Here is a 23345-nt window from a genome sequence, read left to right as displayed (position 1 = left end):
GCTGCACGGTTCCATAAGGTGTCGAGACATTCTAGAATTTAAAAGTCCTGAAGCATTTAATAATTAAAATGAATTTGAAGGCAGACTGAACCAGTGAACGTGTCGAGCGGCAGCAGCAGTAGTACATAGTCACAATTTCTTAGAAACTTAGTCTTGCACTACTGTAATTTATATTATTATCAGGGCGCAAAATTTCCGGCCGCGAGGTCGTCATTGGCGACTAGAAATTTAGAGTTAGCGACCAGTGTTCAGTAGGAATGGTTTCTGCCTAAACTCGCGGGGCTGCGCAGTTTCTGTTTCGTACGAAAATAATTGTCACTGAGTGAAAGAAAACACGGAATGTGAAGTCATCACAATGGACATGGAAGTCTTCACAACGTTGTAATTCGCCCCCTCCTTTCCCACCCTCCTGAATCTGTCTGGTTTTGAAATTTTATGCGCTGATGTAATCTCTTTCTTTGTCAAACCTAAGGCCGTTTGGGGGAAGGGACCTCTCATAATTTGTATGTGAGAGATACTGACGACCATTATTTTTGGATTGGCGAGTGTATCTGACATTGAAATTTTGTACCCTGTTATTATTATTAATTTAAAAAATCAAGTAAATGTATATCGATGCCGTGGGAATTCAGTAAAGTCCGTCATCAGACAGAAACGTCTGAAACCACTGCCATAGGGTGTGTCGCGGAATATTAAAATTTAAAAATGAAGCATTCAATGATTAGTTAATTTTGAGATAGACTGTACCAGTCAACGCCTCCAGCAGCAACAATGCTCAATACTACATTGAGTCACTACTACATAGAAAGTTTGTATTACACTATTATAGTTTATATTACTATTATCAATAAAAAGATCACGTGATACCGTGGCCCACTGGTATAAGGCACAGTGTATTAGGCCAGTGTGTTCACTTCTAGTATGAAAGGTTCCCAACTCAATATCGGGCTATGTGTTTATGGTGAACGTTCTTTCTGTGGATTTTTTTTTTTTTTTTTTACGTTTCCTTCAGTTTTCAGTTCTTTTTTTTTAAAATTATTCATTTCCATTGATTTTCATTAGTCTACATAACAAAACCACTGAACTGAAGATTATAGTTTGAATTTACTCAAGTTGTTCGCAGATGGAATTAGAGAATACGCACTTTAACTCTCAACCTGTGTAATATACGTATGAACAAAATATCCACTGATGTTTTAAGAGTAGTGCAATATATGTTCGAATTTGAGAATTTTAAAGTTTTTAATACGTGTTCATAATATTTCCGTGTGTTTACAAACATTTGTTCACACCAGCGTTGTCGGATTTTTTAGAGAGAGAAAAAAAGGGAGATTTTTACGATTTTTTTAAAATACATGTAATATTAAGACTTTACATGTAAAACACTCGTGATTTCATGTACTGTAGTAACATAGAGTAATTTTATTTGGAAACTGGGTCAGTATATCCCAGTGGATCGAAACTACGATATGATCGAGTCGAGACGATGTTTACAGACAAAGGCTAAGGTGCAAAAACTAAACTATTCTTAAAACATTCGTTGAGACGCCGGTAAGATGGGAGATAAACACGCAAACTGTTGCATCTTCTCTCTAAATACTATATTGCATTGTTTGGTTGCGTTGTTAAAAGTGTAAGAGAAATATTCCTCTATTAAGAAAAAAGATTTAAAAAAAAAACACTAACTTATAAAACTACTTTAAAAATGTGGATGACTATCATTCTTTATTTACTAAAAATAGAAGAAAGAGGAAAAAATTGTTTTACGGGGAAGATAGAAATTTATAACGTAAAACGTGCCAGAAAACTTGAAAATTTAGGGAAAAAATCTGGCAACCCCACTTCCCACATTTATTTACCAACACAACAAACAGATACCCAATTAAAGTGTTGAAATATTACAATCACATATCACAATATGGCACTGATCTCATACGTATCCTAGGATAACCGGGCCAGCATTAGAAAATTTACCATATGGAAGTATTATGATTTTCCTTGTGTTTCAGTGGGATATGACTTTCACAGGATTTCCATAGGGTGTTCACGGAACATCTTTTGTCACTAGACATCCCAACACATTTATCCCTTGAATGTCCAGTGAAAGTTTCTTTGCTCTTTAGGTTAATAACAACTACTTCATTAAAATTGAAGTATCGAAAGATATCCGGTCACCAGGCGCGCACCTAGAAATTGTTGTTGGGCGTGGTCCAATACTACGAGGTGCTATGTCTATCTAAAGCCTGTGACAAACATCTTGGCATTTCAGCTAAACGAATAAAACGCAAGCTCTGACGCGACGTTGCCAAGTGGTAAAGGGGTCTGGCAATGGCTAAGCAGACAAACTACAGCGCAATCAGGTGAGAGGGAATAGACGTGGATTTGTGCAAAATAAATGTGGCAATACCGCTGGCCTCTCATTTGCTAGCAGCAGCATTTAAAGGGAACTTGAAGCGCTTCCTTCAAATGCCAAGATGTTTGTCACGCAGTTTTCTTTATTTTAGTATTGAATGGGTATTATTCTGCACCCAAAAATACTATGAATGATTATACTATATAATACTTCCACCTATATTTTCATAAAAAGAATAATAAAAAAATGTTAGAGCTAGGTTGTAAGATCAAATTATTATAATACATCAATCATTTCCCTGTTAAACAAGTTTTATTGAGAAAGTGCAGAAATATATGTTAGGAAGTTTTTTTTTTTTTTTTTTAATAGGGGTCTAGCCTCAGTGGATCCTCCCCTATGTGTGCGCCTCTGCCGATAAATATACTAATTGATCATTCCATTTTATCATTTTACATCGATTTTGTATACATTTATAGCCTAATTATGTACTACGTAAATTAACACATACTTAATTATAGATCAATAATGAAATTAATTAATTGCTGGGATGATAAGGCGGAAGAGAAGGCTTAAGACTATCCTCAATAACTTGCAAAATTTAGTCGATCATAAAGTGCGACTTGCTGGAATCATATTGAGTCTATGGGTTTATTCATTCTCCTTTCCAGAGTCTTTGAATTTGAAATCTGATACGAGACTGATTGAATGCATAGTATGTTAAATAAGTAAACAAAAAAAAAAAAAAAAAAAAAAGTATAGTGTTGGTCCAACTAAGTTTTTTTTCTTCTTTCTTTTAAAATATTTTTCATTGGCGTTGCCGATAGTAGTACACAACAGTTTCAATATAGAAATTTAATAAAGGAAGTAGTTCGTGTATAGGCAGTTGAACTCGCTCTTCTTTTCATTTTCTTTTTTAAGTTTTAGAATTCGCAGACATTGGAATTGAACACCTATAATAGGGATCCCTATATTTTATTCCGTGGAAATGGAGATTTTATCATCCCGGCGTCTAAGTATGTAGCAAGTAGGCAGTGGCGTATTTAGAGGGGTGGCTATCAGGCTATCTCCCCCGAAATCAATTTGTTATATGCATAACTTCATTAAAATTTGTCGGCACCGAAAAGGAAAAATAAAAGTGCTTATTCAAGTGTTATGTATAGCCTCTTCCGAAATACAATCCTAAATACGCCACTGGAAGTAGGTATCTGCAAATAATATCGAAATCTCGCAGCACGTCGCGTGGAAAGAATTGTTCTAGAGAAGTCGTTTGCGTATGACCGTGCATTTAAAGTAGTCTCCCATTTCATTTCATTTCATTTCATTTCATTTATTTGCCTGTTTCATTAGCTTACAAAGCATGAGAAATTCTCATGTAAGCATTACAGTTGTCAGAAAGAAAGAAAAAAACATACAATATTATCAAGTACCAGAAGTATACATCATGCAATCTTTCTAAAAATACAAAAGCACATAATTAGGTAACTGTTTCTACCACACCAGGCATGTACTCACGGGTAAGTATCTGTTTCCAACTCTTCGATTAATGAGTCATTTAAATATTCTTTAATTGTGTAATAGCACTTTTCAGTGAGTAGATTATATAAAGTCTTACCAAGAATGGAAACATTGGTCATATTTTTCAAGTACAGAGGAAGTTTATTATACAATCTGACACAATTCATGTACACGGTTTTGCTTATATTAGCATATTTTTGATGCATCACAAATATGTCACTACCTTGTCTTGTATTATGGCTATGAACATTTTTATTAAAGATAAAAAGATGCTTGTTTTTCACAGTAAAAAGAATAGATTTATAGATGTATAAGCTGGGGAGTGTTAAAATTTTTGCTTCTATGAAAACCTTTTTACATGACGATTTTGTGGGTAACCCAAAAATTATTCTAATCGCTTTCTTTTGCAATCGGAAAGTGCTTAAACTATTTTCAGCAGATCCCCAGTGTATTATGCCGAAGTTAATTAATGAATTAAACTTGGCGTAGTAAAAGCTAAGAAGTGCTTCTCTCGATACAGTACCTTGAAGTTTGTATAAGGCAAAACACACGCTACTTAGTTTCTTGTTTAAAGTGGAGATATGAGCAGACCATGAAAGATCATCACTTATGATTACACCTAAAAGCTTTGTTATGCAAGAATATTGGAGTAAGTTAGAAGATATTTTTATTCTAGGTGATATACGCGGTTTTCCTGGAAAATGAAAATGTAAGAGGATCGATTTATCATGATTAATAATTAACCTATTCGCTGTTATCCATTTTACTAATTTGTCCGTAAAAATGTCAGATTTCCTCTCAACTTCTTCTATTGATTTTCCTGATATTATCATACTGATGTCATCAGCATATAGAATACATTTCGCTGGATGCATAAATTCTAACAAGTCATTTATATATATCAAGAAGAGAATAGGACCCAAAATGGAACCTTGAGGAACACCTCTGACTACAGTTGATAAAGACGAACAAGTTGTTTGAAACCCATCTGCAGCTAATTTTGATATTTGTACCGCTTGTTGCCTACTGGATAAATAAGAGAGAAACCAGTTGTGAGCTACTCCTCTAATACCATAAGCATACAACTTGCTTAAAAGAATAGCATGATCAATTGTATCAAAAGCTTTGGATAAGTCGATGAATAGGCCAACAACATATTTACTGTTTTTTAATTCAAGAGCTATATTGGACATGTAATCAAACAAGGCTGTTTCAATACTTTTCTTATTTTGGAAGCCATGTTGTGATGGTGATAGTAAGTTACATGACTTCAAAAAATTGCAGAGTCGTGACTTCATCACATATTCAAAAATTTTTGAAAACGTGGAAAGAATGGAGACTGGGCGATAATTTCTTACATCATACATACTCCCCTTTTTATGGAGAGGAATTACTTTTGCCACTTTTAACACTGATGGAAAACATCCTTTCTCAAGAGATAGGTTAACTAAATAACAGAGATGATTTACAATGAAAGGAAAACAAAATTTAATAACAGTCACTGGAACTTCATCAAAACCTGAAGATCCCGAATTAGACATCTTACTCAATATTTTCCGTAACTCCTCTACTGTTGCTGGAATTAAAAAGATCGTATGTGAATGCATTTGAAATTTCATCGAGTCGTCATAACTCGCTTGTATGGGGTCAGGTAATGGTACACTATCTAGAAAATAATCATTGAAGGCATCTGCAATCCGCTTAGGTTCTTTAATAATTTCGTCCCCAACTTTAACATACTCAAAGTCGCTCTTTTTGTTGTTTGTTCTACCATTTAGGATTTTCCACATAGTTTTAGCTTTATTAGTAGAATTAAGTATTGTGGAGCTATTTGATAGTAATTTAGCTGTTTTAATTACTCTTCTGTATATTTTCCTGTACTTAAAAATATAATTTCGAAAGCTATGAGGAAGTGATGTATTTATTTTGAGTAATCTATTATATCTAAATAGGTTACTTTTAGAAATTTTAATGCCTTTAGTTAACCACGATTTAGTGGACGACGTCCGGATTTTACGAGTAACTTTTGGAAACGCCATATTGAAGTAATGTAAGAAAGTTTCAAAGAAGTATTTAAACTTATATTCAGTGTTAGACGTATTGTATATGCCATTCCAAGACTCGTGAGAAAGCAAGAAATTTAGATATTCCATATTATGACTGGAGAAAATTCTCTTTGTAACTGTGTATACTTTAGACTTAAGAACAGTGGTATTGTTTAAAGTGATTTTTAAAATAATCGCATCATGATCAGAGAAACCGGGATCAAATACTTCAAGGTTATAGGCAAATTGATTTTTACTAATGATGAACTGATCTAGCGCACTTTTATTATGACGTGTCGGTACATCCACTAGCGCTTGGAGATTGTACACATTCAGCAGATCTCGTAGATCGGATTTCTTTTTTGCTTCCACTATCCAATTTACATTAATATCACCACAGATGATCATTTTTTCAAAGTCTTTTCGTATGAAGTCCAAAAGACTTTCGAGTTTCTTTAAGAAAACAGTAAATATGCCGGATGGCGACCTATAAATGCATATAATACAAATGTTAACACTTGGTAATTTAATGGCTACAGCTTCAAAGTCAAATTCACAGGTAAATTTTGTAATATCTATTTCAGAAGCTTTTAAACTGTTGTGAACAAATATGCATACACCTCCACGTTCGTGTGAAACACGAGAGAATTTAGTGATAAGATTAAAGTTTTCAAAATTGACCTCCTTAATAAGTGTATCATTTAGCCAGTGTTCACCAAGACAAATAACCTTACATTCTTTCAAATCATCAGCTAAAAGTACATCAAAGTATTCGAGTTTATTCTGGATCCCTTGTACATTCTGATGAAAAATACTTATTGTATTAGCTATCTTGGATTCGGATTTTCCATCTGGTGTGCTAAAAAAGTTACATTTCTTACGTTATTTTGTCCGGCTGCAAACGATACTGTATTATCATTGCTAAGACCTGTACGGGGGAAAGTAAGAGGAATGGGATCCCTGTTTCTGTTCTGAGCCTTAATCATATTACTTAAATTTTCACATACATGACGCTTTCCTAGATTATTCAAATGTAAACCATGATGGGTGTGAAATTCTCGTGGAAGACTACTTACATCTAATAACTGTACATTTTTAAATCGACTACAAACTTTACTAAAGATGCTATTTGTTTTATGTACTTCTGAGTTAACACAAGAACTCTTCAATAGATCATGCCGGTGTGGCAGATTAACTACTATTACATTTGTATGAGTAAGAGTGCTGAGTGTAGTCTTCAAAACACGGACAGCATCTTCAGACTCATTTTTTGACACATCATTAGTGCCTCCTATAAGTACAACAGTATCAGTATCTGAGAATGATTTCTGGTCCACACATGAATTTACAACGTTATTTAGTTTTGCACCAGGCTTAACAATACCTACTACGTTCATATCATCACACTCCTGCATTAATCTGGAAGCAAGACCACGACCGTGACTATCTCCTACAATGAACACCTTCCCTTGCACTTTTTTTACCCGATTTACTGAAATTGAGTTTCCATTTTCAACGCCAAAACATGACTTACTGCTTGAATCCTGTGACGGAAATCTTGGGCGATCCTGCTGGTTTAAACGATCTACACGTCGCACTTGAATAGGCCTATTTCCTAGGCTAACTTGCTTTACACTATCACACTGGCCACTTAACTCACTGAATCTGTTTTTTGTTTCAATATTATAATCGTATTGTAGACCTGATACTTTATTACCCAGTAGTTTACCCTTAGTATTTGAGTTGCACACAGTGTCGTGTCTCTCTGCAGCTTTGACACTCCATTGGCAATTTGCTCTTGCACTTGCGTTGTGGATAGGGCTACAAATGATTTTCGGAGGGCTAGAATTTCCACTATATTGTGATTTCCAACTGGAAAAAGATGGTATCTTCGCGCTGTTATTAGGTTCACTAGTAGCATTTGGGACTTCGGCCGTAATTCTTACGATGTCGCTCCAGGTCTTTCTATTTTGCCTTGTACTTAACGATTCTTGACCCAATTGTTGATATTTATCTTGGCGTTGTAGTTGCTGGATATCTTGCGCTAAGAGTTCGACAACTTTACGTAATGAATGTAGTTCCTCAAGAAGATTTGAAACAAACTCAGCTGAAATTGATACCTCACTAAGTTGATTGTCATTTGTTTTTTCACAGCTACTACACGACATGCAAGACCAGCTTAAAATATTGGAATTTTTGTCAACTGCACTGCACTTGCCAAAATGAAAGAACTCCTTGCATCTTTCACACTTTATGCCGTTTTTCAATACTCTTTTACATTTACCACATTTAGTATTAACTGTAAAATTACCTGACATATGGGACCCATTTATACTGTCCAACACACTGTCCGCCATGCTTTCTGGTCTTTTTCAATTTGTTATATGCATAACTTCATTAAAATTTGTCGGCACCGAAAAGGAAAAATAAAAGTGCTTATTCAAGTGTTATGTATAGCCTCTTCCGAAATACAATCCTAAATACGCCACTGGAAGTAGGTATCTGCAAATAATATCGAAATCTCGCAGCACGTCGCGTGGAAAGAATTGTTCTAGAGAAGTCGTTTGCGTATGACCGTGCATTTAAAGTAGTCTCCCATTCCTTAATGCATATCCACAACCAGTAGTAGCAATTTGTAATTGAACTCACCATATTGTGTTCACATTTAAAAGTCGAGACTTGGCGAGATGAGCAAGCTTAGAGCAGTTCCCTTGCGTTGATTCCAAACTTTACTGCGGTAGGTCAGTTATGCCAACAATATTTTGGCTTAGTCCCTATGCAACTAAGTTAAAACGTCCCTAATTTTAACCAAATAGTTCCTGCGGGAAATTTTAACTTTAATATTAATACTGAATAATTTATATGACCATGCATTAGGAATGTCATTACACATCTCTCTGCCACATAAAAAATATGTTTTTACTTACCAGAAATCTTTTATGCATACTATTGTTGCTTTATTCAATTGTTTTTCTTTTTATGAAAACATTTAGGGCGAGCTTGTATTTTACATACAGCTCATTTACAGTATCACTGGGTTTGAGTTTTTTGAGTTTTACGTCCCACGGTTATGCCGATTAGGCTAAAGGATCACTGGGTTTGAATCCAGGAACTTCACTTAGGGGGCAGGGGGCAATTGCCTCCCCTAAGTTTGAGGTTTATATAGATTTTATCAATAGAGTAGTAGTAAATTAGTGAAAAACACAATTTTACTTACATCAAGGGGTCTTGCCCCCCACCAAGCAAAATCTGAAATGACTCTCCTGTTTGAATCACTTGAATACCTTATAATACTACAGTTATTGAGTGATATGTGCTGACTATTCGTCAGTTCTTTCTGTGCCTTCAGAGGAAATAATTTATAACTGAATTGAATTAAAAAGCTGCAGCTCTTTGTTTTAGCGTTATTCAACGTAGACGAAATCTGTTACAGTTTACTCAAATTCTATGGTTTTTTCGTTCCTTCTTTTCGGAAGTTAGATTCTTAATTGATCGAAACTATTTTTGGTAAGTTACGTAGAACTAAGGATACTGTGAAACAGTGATATTAACCAACTAATATAGCCAGTATGACTGTTAATGATATACTTCAAGTTTTTTTTTTTTCTCCCTAAGTTTCCTACCAATTTATGAAATCCATCCTTATGGTTAGTAAAGATAAGGAACTCCCGAAGTATACAAAGAAAACTCTGCTACATTTCAGTTCAATATTTTATAGTATAGTGCTGATTTAATTGAACTGGAAATTTCGAAACTTGCATTCTTATGCAACACCCAGGTTATGATGAATGAGACTTATTTCTTTTTTTTTTAAAAAAAAAAAAACTATTTAGTGAACTCTGAATTGTGCAGTTTTACGAGATGTAAAATTCAAAAAAAGAATTATTTTAAATCAGTTTTCGTACTTTCAAATATCATAATCATCCTACAGTGATATTTTCGTGGCGCACGCCCAATCATTGCCTACAGATTGATAATATCTACACACTGAAATGGCATAAAAGCGATTATCCACGTAGAAAGCACGCACAAACCTGTACTGGATGGTCACAAGCAAGATTTGTAACTGTTCTGGTTCAGAACAGGCGAAGCTCATGGACCCGTGCGGCGGTGCTTTCGTAGGTAGCAGAGGCGAAGTGGTAGCGGATATCGTAAACTAAAATTTTTTTAACCTTACAGTAAGTGCGTTTGCACACGGCAACGATAATATCGGTGGGACCACCGATAATGTCGGCGGTGAAATCGACTTCAATGTATTCAAATCGTAGCTTGCACACGCCACCGATATTATCGGCCGATCCTCCGACACGCAGATGCTGTCGGCCAAGCCCCCGATACTGTCGGCGGTATCGCCGACACCGATTTTGTCGGGGGCAATGTTTTCTTATGACTGGATGCACACGCCACCGATAATGTCGGCCGGCCAGCGGGTTAGATGAAGAGAGTGAGTGACAAGGCGCTGTGTATTTTTGTTTCGTTTCTTGTTTTTGGAATTTTGTTGTTTCCATTTTTTCTATTACAATTGTATAATATTATTATTATTATCTTGTCCTATAAACAACTTCGGAACAGCTTATTATTTTTTTACAGTCTCTGTTTTGGAGTAGCTAATTCCCTTTATTAAATAAATATAAAATGTGGGAAGTCTGAAGAGTACTGGTTTCCCTCTAAATAGCTATTACCAAATAGAATATAGCAAATTTAGATAACCAATTTCTTGATTATTTTCCTCTCCTTTCTATATTTTTGTTCTTTCTCTCTCTCTCTCTCTCACACACACACACACACTCTTTGATGGTATATTTTTTAATCTATTAATGCTTTTAAATTTTAATACATTCTGGAAATTAATTTAAGTGTAATTTTCAAAGTTTGTTACACTGTGAAAATAAGCATATGGAAAAAATCCTGATTATTATTACTTTCTTTTATTTTCATCAGAATTGTGTGCAGATCACTTTTCCCGGTTCCACTCAATAAGTAATGATTGAATAGAATATTTGTTGACAAGTCAAAGTAGAATTATTATTATTTTGAAACGAAACCAGCACAATTAAACACTCTTTCCAAAGCTCCAAGGACAAGTTACTCATTTGGCATTTTCTTGATTGTGATCTCAACAATAGGGATGTGACTTCATGCTTCACTTGTTGCAGATTTTTTCTCTCATTTCCAAAACTATCCCAAATTCCCCTTTTTAAAAATAATTTGTGGAATGGCAATTGAAAACAAAGACCAAAGCTATGTATTCAAGTTTTCCCTCTCTCCTTTGTACCGAAATCGACCCCCTGATAGAGTTCTGCAGTTTAGCTACAGTGACTGAATGAAAAGGTTGTGTATTATTGCATTCGTATCTTTCTAGTTTTGCTTAGATTTTTAGAGATGGCAGGAATTTTTCCATTCGATATTTTAACCCTTATTGAACTTGTGGAATGTAGACCTTGCATATGGGATAAGATAACAGAGTCTTTCAAGGACAGAATTGAAAAGCAAAAAGCATGGCGAAAAGTTTATGCAAGCCTTGCCCAGGATTTTGAGTTCATGGACAAAAAAAAAAAAAAAAAAAAAAACTACAGGTATGTATGAAACAGCGCAAATCTGTCTTCAACATTGGGGGGAGGGGGAGGGTAAGATCGTTCCCATATTATATATATATATATATATATATATATATATATATATATATATAGCGATGTTCAAACTATTTCTGTAGTCGAGAAACAATGCTGTGGAGGATCAGGGGAGCAGACTTGTCTTCAACATTGGGAGGCGGACAGATTTGAGGCTTATTCTGAGTGGACATTAATTTCATCTCACTTTCCTTTCTGGCGATCAGACACAATCAAATTTCTCTCCCAAAAACGCATTTCAAATCGGATTATTGGGGGGACAATCTCCCCAGTTCCAAGATTGGATGGGACATGTCCCCTTCATTCCCCCGGGATTTGCGCCAGTGTATGTATGGAGCAATATAAAACAGAATTACTAATTCGAATCTTATCATTTAATCTACTATGACATTAATGTTAATTGCATGGAAAACAAAATAATATACATACAATATGTAACAGTGTTCCAACAAAAATTAAAACTAATATAGTTTGCAATGTACAGCAGCATCAAGTCTCATCGAAACAAAAATAATATGTTTACAGCATATATTTAAAACAGCACTGTTAAATCTAAACATGTTTAGGCATAGGACTATTTTTTCTAAGTTTTGTACCGTCCTCCACACCTCTTCAGAACAGTTTTTGTACTCCTTGTTTTAAAAAATAATTTTCCCAATTATTATTTTTTTTTATTTGTTTTCATATATGGAGAAGATTTTTTTGTTTGTCGCTTACTTCGCTCATCACCGGCAACGATATTGTCGGGGCTTCCACCGATATTGTCGGCGACGTGTGCAAAGTACGCCGACACCGACACCGATATTATCGGGGCTTCCACCGATATTATCGTTGCCGTGTGCAAACGCACTAACTATTATTATTATATTTCTCTCCCGTGTTCACTTAGCGCAATACTTTTAGTAGGCCACATTCAAAACACAATGTTAGGTAGGTGCCGAGAGAATTACATAGAGTTTAACACTGTAATGATTGTATGTTGCATTTACTTGTATATTAACATAATTTTCGCAGTGTTTGAACGTGCGTGACATAGGAAATAGCTTCGTGACAGTCTGCTGCAAGCATAATTGTAAACAGTGAAGATTAACAGTTATACGATTTCCTATAACACTTGTAATGGTTTCACACTAGTAACCCTCATTTTGTAGGCCTAAAATACAACTTTCTTACTTTGTGTGGAGGTACAGTGCTATTGGAAATTAGTAGACAGACTCCTCTTTCACGTGCAGTCACTCGCTTTGACCGTACAATTATTATTATTATTATTATTATTATTATCCTAAAACACCACCATCCGAATCAAGACTGAGTCAGTAACTAGTGCAGTTGGCGGGCGTAGAGATTATCATGCAAGTGCATACCTTACAGTATATAACCAGCGGGAGCTAATGTGGGTCGGATCCCACGTTAAACTATAGGTCCGTTTTATATAGCCTCGTTGCTGAACGGGACGCTAAACTCAAAATTAAATAATTTCCTACTACACCATCTTGCATCCAAGAGCTGAATTACAGGATCAGCCCCATCCCCGACCCCGGCAATAACTTAAGTGCTAATGTAACTGTGGTTCGTCGTCTTATTCATAGTAAGCATGCTTGATAGTTGACAAACATTTTGAATGTTTTATTTATTTGTTGTCCCGTCTGTTTGTGTCGTTATGGAACAGATGACTTTTTTGTAAGAAAGAAAACACTTAGCTACCACGAAATCTACGTAATATTTTGAGCTGTGCGTAGTAATCTAAAGTTGAGTTCAGTGATCTATCAAGGTAGCAGACTGAAGTTCCTGTTGTTTAGCGTAGCGTAATCCCCAAAACAAGGGAGACGACGAGGATTTATATAGTTTTCTCTTAATATCAAAGTACTGTCATAAGTGGCAGACAACTTGCCACAAGGTTAGAAGTTTTCAATCAGTACAGTTCTCCACAAATCTCATAGTCTTGAGACAATTGCTCTTTTTAATATCATTTATAAATAGAGGTCTTGTTTTCCTTCTTTTACCTTATACATTGTAGTATATCTTCTGCCATCCGCAATTAGACCATTTTTTTAAAGGAGTAGCAAACTCCTTCATACCGGCATATTTAACCTCTTTGCCCCTGTGTCCGTCCGTCCTTGACAGTGATAATTTCAGGGGTGGCCTAGGGGAAATTTCCCAACCGGACCTGCGCAATTCTTATACCCTGGAGCAAATCTTGATCGTGCTCATCAACACTTACTGGTATTTTTTGCAGTACTACTTTAACCCAATATGTATTAAAATTCCCTCCGGAGGAAATAGTTTGAAGCCATAACTGGTCAGGGAGACAAAAATTTCAGGAACTATCTCATGGATCACCATTAATTTTGGCAAAGACTAGACTACTACATTCTCATATATTTCGTGAATCAAGTTCAGACGTAAAAGAAGTGACTAAGAGGATGAATTATATAGAGATGGTGGTAGCGATATCACCTGACGTTATTTTGAATTTTTAGATATTTTATAAATCTACGGTATACTAATCTTGATCTGTCCTTCTTTGTCGGCCAATTCAAGTACCTTCTACATGTATTTACTTGCATGTCAACAAATCGGTAGACCCAAATATCGATACACAATAGAGATCGGGCGTCAATAATAGGTTAAGAATGGCTAGACTCCTAGGATCTAGATATTTTTGCTTGGATATGTGACAAGTGACACACATATTCCTAAATGAACTTCTCCCCCCCCAAAAAAAATATTCAGAAATTGGCGCTGCTGTTGATACGCATTACCTTGAAATAACATGTGTGTCTATGTACATGTCTTGTCACCAGCTTTTCGGATAGAAAGGGGCTCACGTAGTCACCAAATTTTGTATACAGATAATCTTCACCAGATCTACTTGCGTACGAAGCCGTTTTTTTCGATTTTCGATCAGGGATCAAACGTTATGAACGTTTTTTTTCTGGTGACAAATTTGCGAAGTTGACATGCTCTGTAACGCCTTACATGTATGCAACCTACTTCACATTAGATGTGCGGGCTTACATAAAAGTACAGGATAAGTGCGTTGCTCTTCGTTATTCGTATTAATTGGGACTTACAAAAATGATAAATACCCGGGCAATGAAATGGTTCTGGGAATTTCCTTTTAAGAACATCATTCTTTTTTCTGGTTCTAGAGGTTCTGAATTAAGACCCGGCAACGATAACTAATATATGAGGAATGTTATAGTGAAATGATTTTAAATTTACTATCGACACTTGGGCTTCTCGAGGGTGTATGGTTAACATACTCGCTTTTGGTGCGGCAGACCAGGGTTCTATTCCCGGTTAGAGCTCATATGGTTTGGATCCCATGTTAAACTGTCTCATATAGCCTCGCTACTGAAAGGGACGCGTAAACTCACATCCAACCAACCAACGAATTATCGACATTTATTTCTTCACTGTTTAATAAATTCAACCTTTATTCTAAATTGGTTGATAAGTTGAAAATAGGCTGCGAGTTCTAATACGACGTGCAAAATAATTTTGAACGACTCTAACTGCATGTGACAGAGTAATATTCAGTTTTAGACTTGTGAAACCAGCAGTCAACTGTTATTTATTCCTCCTAAACTGATAACCAATCAAAACGAACTCCTTTACTCTGTCGTCTTTGTCGTTGGAAAAGGAAAAAATACTTCGCTGACCTTGTAAGGGAAAGTAAACTTTAAGTACATTATTGTGTAAAATCTAAAATTTCCATTCAGATTTGCTCGTACTTGATATGACTGACAACGCGCAGTCTTCCTTTAGCCGCTATCAACAATACCTACTTAATTTTTGTCTTTAAAATAAGTATTGATTATTATGCATTATTCTTCATTAATTACAATACTGTAAATTAAATGAATCTTACGCACTCATCGTATGAATGGTTGTAAAAGTAGCCTTTGAGTTCCCAACCGTGACATTGTTTGCTATTTCAATATTCTCACGAAGCCCAACTACAAAATAAAAGGAAAATTTTGGAAGAAATTCACAATTACACTAGCTATGTTATTCATCTCACTAATACAGATTAATATAGAAAACCCATGATTATGCTAAAAGGCTAAAGAAGACCAATAATTGATGAAAGTGAACATTTGTGAAATTGCAAATTGGGTATGCTTCCAGGGAATCGAACCCAAGACCACGTATACCAAAAACTCATGAGCTAGCCACTAAACCAGCAGGGCTTTAAAATACATGCGTATAATTAATTCCTTATGCGTGTTTAAAGGTCTATGTGCAAGGGTTACTAGTGAAAGAAACTCTAATAGCCTATTTACATTTCTTAGATTACGAGTGAGCGTCGTGGAAAGTCTTTGATCGCTTATCGTGCGTAGAAAGATTAGTAGAACACCAATTACGAACATGATCTAGCATCTCGATTTCTTTCCAGTGACTTTGATGTATAATTTCATCTCGGTCGGCGATTCTTCACGCGGGACTCAGTTCTCAAGCATTTAGATTTACAGTAGTTTTCCTTTTTCGCGATTCAACAGGAAACTCGTGCCACAGATTAAGTAAAGATTTGTATACCTTTGTTTGTTTACCGGAAATATCAGCCTCGTGGATTTGAACAAGCAATGGGTTCACAGGAAACAAACAAGCTGTGACGCAGGAAATAAATAGCATATTGTTTTGTTATCAGCGGCCATTGCGTAAGAACTTAAAACGTATGAGTAGACTTAGAAAAAATATATGCACTGGTCTTTATTATTTGGGTGTACGATATACGTCAATGCACATATCTCTATATGAAGAACTTGTGCCATTTGCGAGCTCGAACTCTGATATGCCGGGTAAGTATAAGATCAAAAACCAAGGAGGCGCCATGGCAGCATTGCTCCTTCTCGGACGAGTGGAGAAGCTTCCCTGTGGTTTACACGTCTTCGGCGCAAGAGACCCGAGTTCGATTCCTAGTGGAATCTCATGTGGTTCGGATTCCATGTTAAGCAGTAGATTTACGTCTTGCATAGCCTCACTGCTAAAGGGAGGATCTAAACTGTAATCCATCCAACCATCGACCGACAGAAGCACATAAAAAGGGAACAAATATATTAGTAGGAACAATGCGAGTGTCTAAACTGTGAGGGGGAAATTATATTTAAGTTTTATAAAAACAATCTGGTAGTATTTATCGCTATCTCAACTTTTAAAGTGGGGGGCGCGGTGGCTTAGTGGTAGAGCGTTCACCTCCGGTGCTTGGGGTCCCTGGTTCGATCCCAGTTCGCGCCGTGTGGACTTCGTGGTGGACAAACACCGTGCTCGTGGATTTTCCCGGGTTCTTCCGTTTCCTCCCACTTTCTTCATTCCACCATTTCATTCATCTCGCACCATCGCCGTCTCTTTTAGCCTAGCTGGCATAATCGTGGGACGTAAAACTTAATTTAATTTTCATTTTTTTCAACTTTTGAAGTTTGATTCCTTGTTTATGCTGTGAAATATAAGATGCAAAATATATGGAGGCTGATTTTAGTATCTCCCCCCAATCTTGCACATATAAGATTTACAGGGTTACTCACTTTACAAAACATAGCTGAGCTAGGGACAGCTAGCGAAGGGAGTTAGAAGTCCCCAGAGCCCTTATACTTCTACCTTTATCGAAATTTAGACAAAAACAAGGTACTAGGTTCTGGAACCATGAAATGAGTTGGGGGATATACTAAATGCCATTCTATATGGATTTTGGTTTACCAAAGTTCCTTTATATGTTCACTCTCTGTCCATCTGGGAGGCAAACTATGTAAAACTACGCGATGGATCACAATCAGTTTTGGCCAAGATATAGAAGGTTAAAAGTTAAGAATAAATTACAATGATGGAGATTATCAATCCAGCAGAAGTAATAGAAACCAACAATTTCCGGTTTTAACGTTTTACCATTATAGAGTAAAAAACGTTAATAGAGAGCGGGAAGCAGTTTCTGAAATCAATTAAAAGCGTCCCAAAAATATATTCCATCTTGACTGTAATTCTCTACTAAACCGGAAGTGGTAGAAATCTACAACTAAAACACTTCCAATTTCAATATAAGAAAACACCACTCTATACAAATAACTTCTTCTCGTATTGTACACACTACACACCCATACTTGTTTCAAATTTAATTCTGTGCAGATTGACCGACCCACAAGAGAAATTTGAAGGGGATTGATGGCTTCCTGGACGATTAATATATGATGCTTGAATGCGGAATTTTACATCAAATCAGAATAAAGTAGTGGAATAGATCTATAAAATTGTCGCACCAACCCTGTGGATCCGCCAGTGATTCTGTTCTTATATCATTAAATATTAGACATGGACTTTTTTGTGTGTGTTTGATACTATGAATGTTAGTATTAGATACTTAGGAGTCGCTACCTGGAAATATCGGATATATATATATATATATATATATATATATATATATATATATATATATATATATATATATATATATATATATATGTGTGTGTGTGTGTGTGTGTGTAGAACTAACTTGAATTTACAGTTTATCAAGATATTAGCGACTACTGATTATTTCACCGAGTTTCCTGATATGGAGAAATTTTCTTCTTATTAGTTTAAAACTTTATAAACAACTACTAATTTTGACTGGGAAGTGGGACATTGTTCAAATGTCCTAATTAGTTAGATTGATGTTTTAAATATTACAACTATTACCAACAAAGAAAAACATAATCATGGAAATTAGACATATATTAAGTAAGCGAAAGAAAACATGCATTTGGGGCACGAGAAATGAAAGAAATATGAGTGGCCATTTATCCTGCGCTTCAGAATGGACTAACATATCATTGGAAAGGAATGTTGAAGCGAGAATCGGACGCGGAGGACCAAGAAAATACAAAATATATCTCGACGATATCAGGAAAGGACGAATATCGAGCAACAAATGATACAACTATCTTTACTCATTGGTCTAGTGCACTCTAACAGGCACGTAGCCAAGAGGGGGGGCTCCGGGGGGTCCGGACCCCCCTTCGAGACTAGAAATGAAAAAATGAAGGAAAGATGAAACAAAATGAAATAAGAAAAACAAGGATCAGTGTTAAAAATTTTAAAAAAATGGAAAATAAAAATAAGAATGATTACTCTTTCTTATAAGGAGATTTGTACAGAATGTATTACTTGCAATACATGGTGGCGAAGTGATTGTGATATCCTGAAAGAGTCAGGGAATTGGAAATTTCTAGAAAAGTTACAGAATTCTCGGAATTTCTGCTATTAGTCAGGGAAATTTCAAGCTCTCGAAAACCTAGTGAAGTTCTGTAATAGTGTGGACATTTTTTTAAAATCATTTTTCGTCATTGCTTCTCTGCAGTATCAAACATGTTATTTCAGAAACAGTTTTCTACTGGTCCTTTAACTTATTTGGAACAGACAGTAGTTGACGGAATAATAAAAACAAAACTTTATTTGGAAAGAAAGTTCTGTTAATATTTGATTCAACAGAGAAAGGAACGTAGATATTGTAAAATATTTTAGAAGACATTATTGAGTATGTACTTTTTGTAATACTGAATATGTACTTTTTATAATAGTTAAGATCATAATGAAAGGAAAATTGTTTTATTTGAACGAACAGAGGAAATACCTAAATATTGTAAAAAATTTTCTCAACACATTTTTTTTATTTTACTCGAGATTTCTTCATAGTTTGTTACTAAAATATTTTGCGCCATATCCTAATACTAAAATACTTAGCACCATAGAAATATATGTTGATAGTAAAGTAGTTTAGATTGATCGAGCTCCTGGGCATTCAGAATTTCATGTCACTCCCCCCCCCCCCCATTACGAAATCCTGCCTAAACGAACAAATATATGTTCCAGTAAAATAGTTTAGAATGATCGAACCCCTGGTGTGATGACCACAGTATTTCTTGTCACGAACCCCCCCCTTCCTTCACGAAATCCTGGCTAGTGTCTGACTCTAGTCCAAAGTGGGGAGCCTTTTTTTTCTTTTAAAGGCCACATGAGCAATGTTCGTTTCTCAAGAAAGCCGCAAATGATAGTTCTGAACAGATTCTTATTTTTTTTATAGTTGTTTTACAGTGGTTAATTATATAGTTACATTAATACTTTACATGAAAATGCATTACAATATAGCATATTAAAAAGTTAAAGAAAGAAAATTTATCATTAATTCCTCTTTGCTCATTTACTTTCTCGAATATTTCATATTTTTTTCATAATTTAGTATTTTTCACAACAGACCAAAAAGGCCGCAGGTTTCCAGCCCCTAGTCAAGTCTGTGGCTTGGCTAATGCAAGTGCCTTTGTTGTGTGAGATTCCGGTGGGCAATATTATTAAAGGTTGGCGTGGGGAAATTTCCCACACGGAACAACGAAAATTTTCCCCGGACCTTCGTGCTCAATGCAGATTCCTAGTGTTCTACTAATACTACTTTTCACGCCTTGTGTATTGAAATTTCCCCCGGAGAAAATCTGACATCGTCAGTGACTGTGGGGGAGAGTTGAACGCATAACAGCCTTTTAGGTCCCAGTCCGTACCGTGCCGTGAGGGGAACAAGCGGGGCGACGGCCCCGGTGCGAAGTAAGGGAGAAGCGCAAGATTCGGGAGGAAAAAGGAGAAAAGTGGAAAAATACTTGTAATATATGTATGGGGGCGCCGTCGCATACTCTCGCCCTGGGCGGTGATTTTCCACGGCACGGCACCGATCCCAATTTAAACTTTAGGGATCCTCGTTCCTGACAAAGGACATTAATACGAATTAATTACGCGAATGCTTAAAGAAAGCATATAAAACATCGCAGATGATAGAACAGTCAAATTCAATACTACGTATTTCGATTTCATAATTGGTAGGTGCGAATTCTGCTATTTTGGCCAAGAGTAATGTCGCCCTAAGTATTTCACGGAGTATGACATAAAATCAGGGGCAAAAGTGAGGAGGAACGCGGAGGAACGCACTTCCATTGAATTGTATGGAGTCCCTCTACTTCCTAAAAAGAATACAATGGGCAGAGATAGAGACGGAGTGACGTCATGCGTCCCCTTCCCTTTTCAGATCCACTTTTACTCCTGCATAAAATTAAATAATAATGCAGCTAACAAATCTTAGGCAACACTTGAATACATTATTTCTATCACGTTCTCTGGATTAGCGTTCTGGCAACACTAGACTTTGAAAATAGTCCGAGAAGTTGTAAATCAACCACGTACAATACTACTAACAAAAGCAAAACAAAAATGAACCTTTTTCCTCAAAATTGACTATCTGAAAGGATGTTTTGAATTTTGTTTTCACTTTCGAATAGTACGATGTTTTCTGTGCACTATTACAGATGTTTATTTCCCTTCATGTCGTTAAAAATAGCGAAAATGACAAAAGGTAGAAAGGAAAATAATGCTAAAGGTATTGGAAAGAAGACAAAAACGAAGGACGTAAACAACCAGTCGTTTATACCTGTCAATCCTTAAATACAAATCTCAAGGAAAAACCTTTTTGCTTTTATTTAGTTCTTTCTAACAATAAGTAACGGCATTCGGAATTAAAAGTTTTTAAGGTGAACGAGTAAATAGATTTTGCACTCAAGAAAATTTGAAAACAACAAAAAGGTTTCCGAAGACCTTTTATACTTTGATTTGATATTTACTTAACAAACAAAAATAAAATAAAGTGAATTTCGTTTGTGTGAGACTACAAACGACTACCAAACTACGAATTCAATATTCAAACTTGAACTAATAAATCTATAACTTTTCTGGCTGCAATAGAGGAATAAGATCAAAGATAAGACCTTTCCTCGGACGCTGAACCCACACCAAAATGTCATTACATGCTACAGTGGTGCCCCCCCCTTGTGTCCATGACGCACCCCCCCAATTGTCTATCCGTAGGTGTTCTTCCATGAAAAAATCTTCTTTTCGATTAATTTTACCCCCCATCAAACATATTTATATAGATTTTAACCCCCCCCCAAATATTTCAATGACGCAGTTTGCGTCATAGCCTCCCCTTGTGGGCACCCCTGCATGCTATCTCCTATGGTTTTCGATCTATGGAGATTAAGGGGGCAGACTACTAAAAATGATACAAAAGCTAACCATTTTTCTTTTGCCCGTTTTTCGTAAGTGAAAGGAGATAATGAAATGTAACTTACCACAATAATATATAATGTTATTCTACAATCGAATAACGAATCAAAAGTATTGTCGGTGTCACCATCCGTAGAAAATACAGTGTGGCCAGAATATAAATTACTCAAAAATCTAGGTTAAGGCAGCAACTAGAAAAAATAACTCGATGGTAATTGATGACTTACATTGTTTTGGCTCCTTGTTAACCACTTTTAAATAATATTTGTATTTATTTTGTAATAAACAGAAAGTGTAATTATAATAAATTTCTGTTTATTACAAAATAAATACAAATATTTAAAAAAAATAGTTAACAACATAAGTCACCACTCACTGTTGAGTTCATTTTTCTAGTTGCTGTCTTAACCTAGATTTTTGGGTAATTCATATTCTGGCCACACTGTAATTTCTACGGATGGCAACACTGAAAATGCTTTTGATTCGTACGGGCAAAAGAAAAATGGTTAGCTATTGTATCATTTTTAGTAGTCTGCCCCCCTAATCTCCATAGATCAAAAAACATAGGAGATAGCATGTAATGTAGTCAGAAAAGTTATAGATGTATTATTTCCAGTTTGAGTATTGAATTCGTAGTTTGAATATTGAATTACGAAAAACGGGCAAAAGAAAAATGGTCCACTTTTGCATCATTTTTAGTAGTCTGCCCCCCTTAACATGAAAACTGTAAGTGGTGATTGATGTTTACCACTTCCGCTTAAAATAAATAAATAAAATCAGAGGTGAAACACATTCTTGGTACTGAATCCATTAAAGAAAGCTGCTTGTCGCTAATTATTTTATCCATTCTGCGATCAGTGCTGAAATCGAAAACGGTTAATGGAGATAAAACCTATTCTTGGGATGCTGAGTTTACTTTTAAAAAGAATCTTCTTGATAGCTCTTACCGGTTTTGTTCCGATTCCTGTCAACAGATATACGGACGGGCATAGCAGTTCTTGTAAGATTTCCCACACACTTATGCGTAGTATAGTTTGGAAGTATGAACTGAAATTTTGTATGATGCAAATCCCTACATGGAAATATTATTTGACGCAATTAGAACACTGTACCACCAGATTAAGTATTGCCATTACAAATGATACTACGTCAGGCTAGTACATATTTTAAATGTACGCCTTATTCAAAAAAGGTTGAGCGCATTGATTATGACTGTTTCGAGGCAAAAATTTTCTAACTTCGTGTATCTTCGGAAACAGTAAACCAAAGATGCCACATTCGAGCCCACAAGCCAACATTCGCAATTGAGAAAAATTGTGCAGATGTTTTTTTTTCTTTTTTTTTTAAAAGTATAGTAAGACATGCTGAAATGTTATTAACTGTAGAAAAAAAGTAACATTGATTGTCTGCAAATGTTATTTTTGTCATTTACGTTTCCATACGTAAAAGAACATTTCCAATGAAATGAAAAAGACCGAATAAAGTCCTCGCATCCATAGTAGAATACAGGGTGCACTCACAAAGTTTTAAGACTGGTCTCAGAATATTAAATGTATTACGCATTCTTGTACAGCGAACTAAAAGTCTTCGAAATATGACCCTTGGACATCAACACACCGCTGCCAGCGTGTTTTCCATTGTTCATAGGTTCCCTGAAAGTCTTCGCGCGCAAGGCTGTGAAGGGACATCATCGAAGTCGCCCGGACCGCTGGAATTGTCCAGAAATGA

General features: G+C 35.8%; 1 protein-coding gene across 2 annotated transcripts in view; it reads left to right on the top strand.

The window, feature by feature from the left end:
* Window positions 1-23345, top strand: part of LOC145666799 (facilitated trehalose transporter Tret1-like) — a 113930-nt gene that overhangs the window by 56479 nt on the left and 34106 nt on the right. The gene's annotated exons all lie outside the window — the stretch shown is intronic.

Source organism: Thermobia domestica, chromosome 12 (genome assembly GCF_964235325.1).
Source record: "Thermobia domestica chromosome 12, izTheDome1.hap1.1, whole genome shotgun sequence".
Classification (NCBI taxonomy): Eukaryota; Metazoa; Arthropoda; class Insecta; order Zygentoma; family Lepismatidae; genus Thermobia; species Thermobia domestica.
This window is presented reverse-complemented; position numbering and strand designations above follow the sequence as displayed.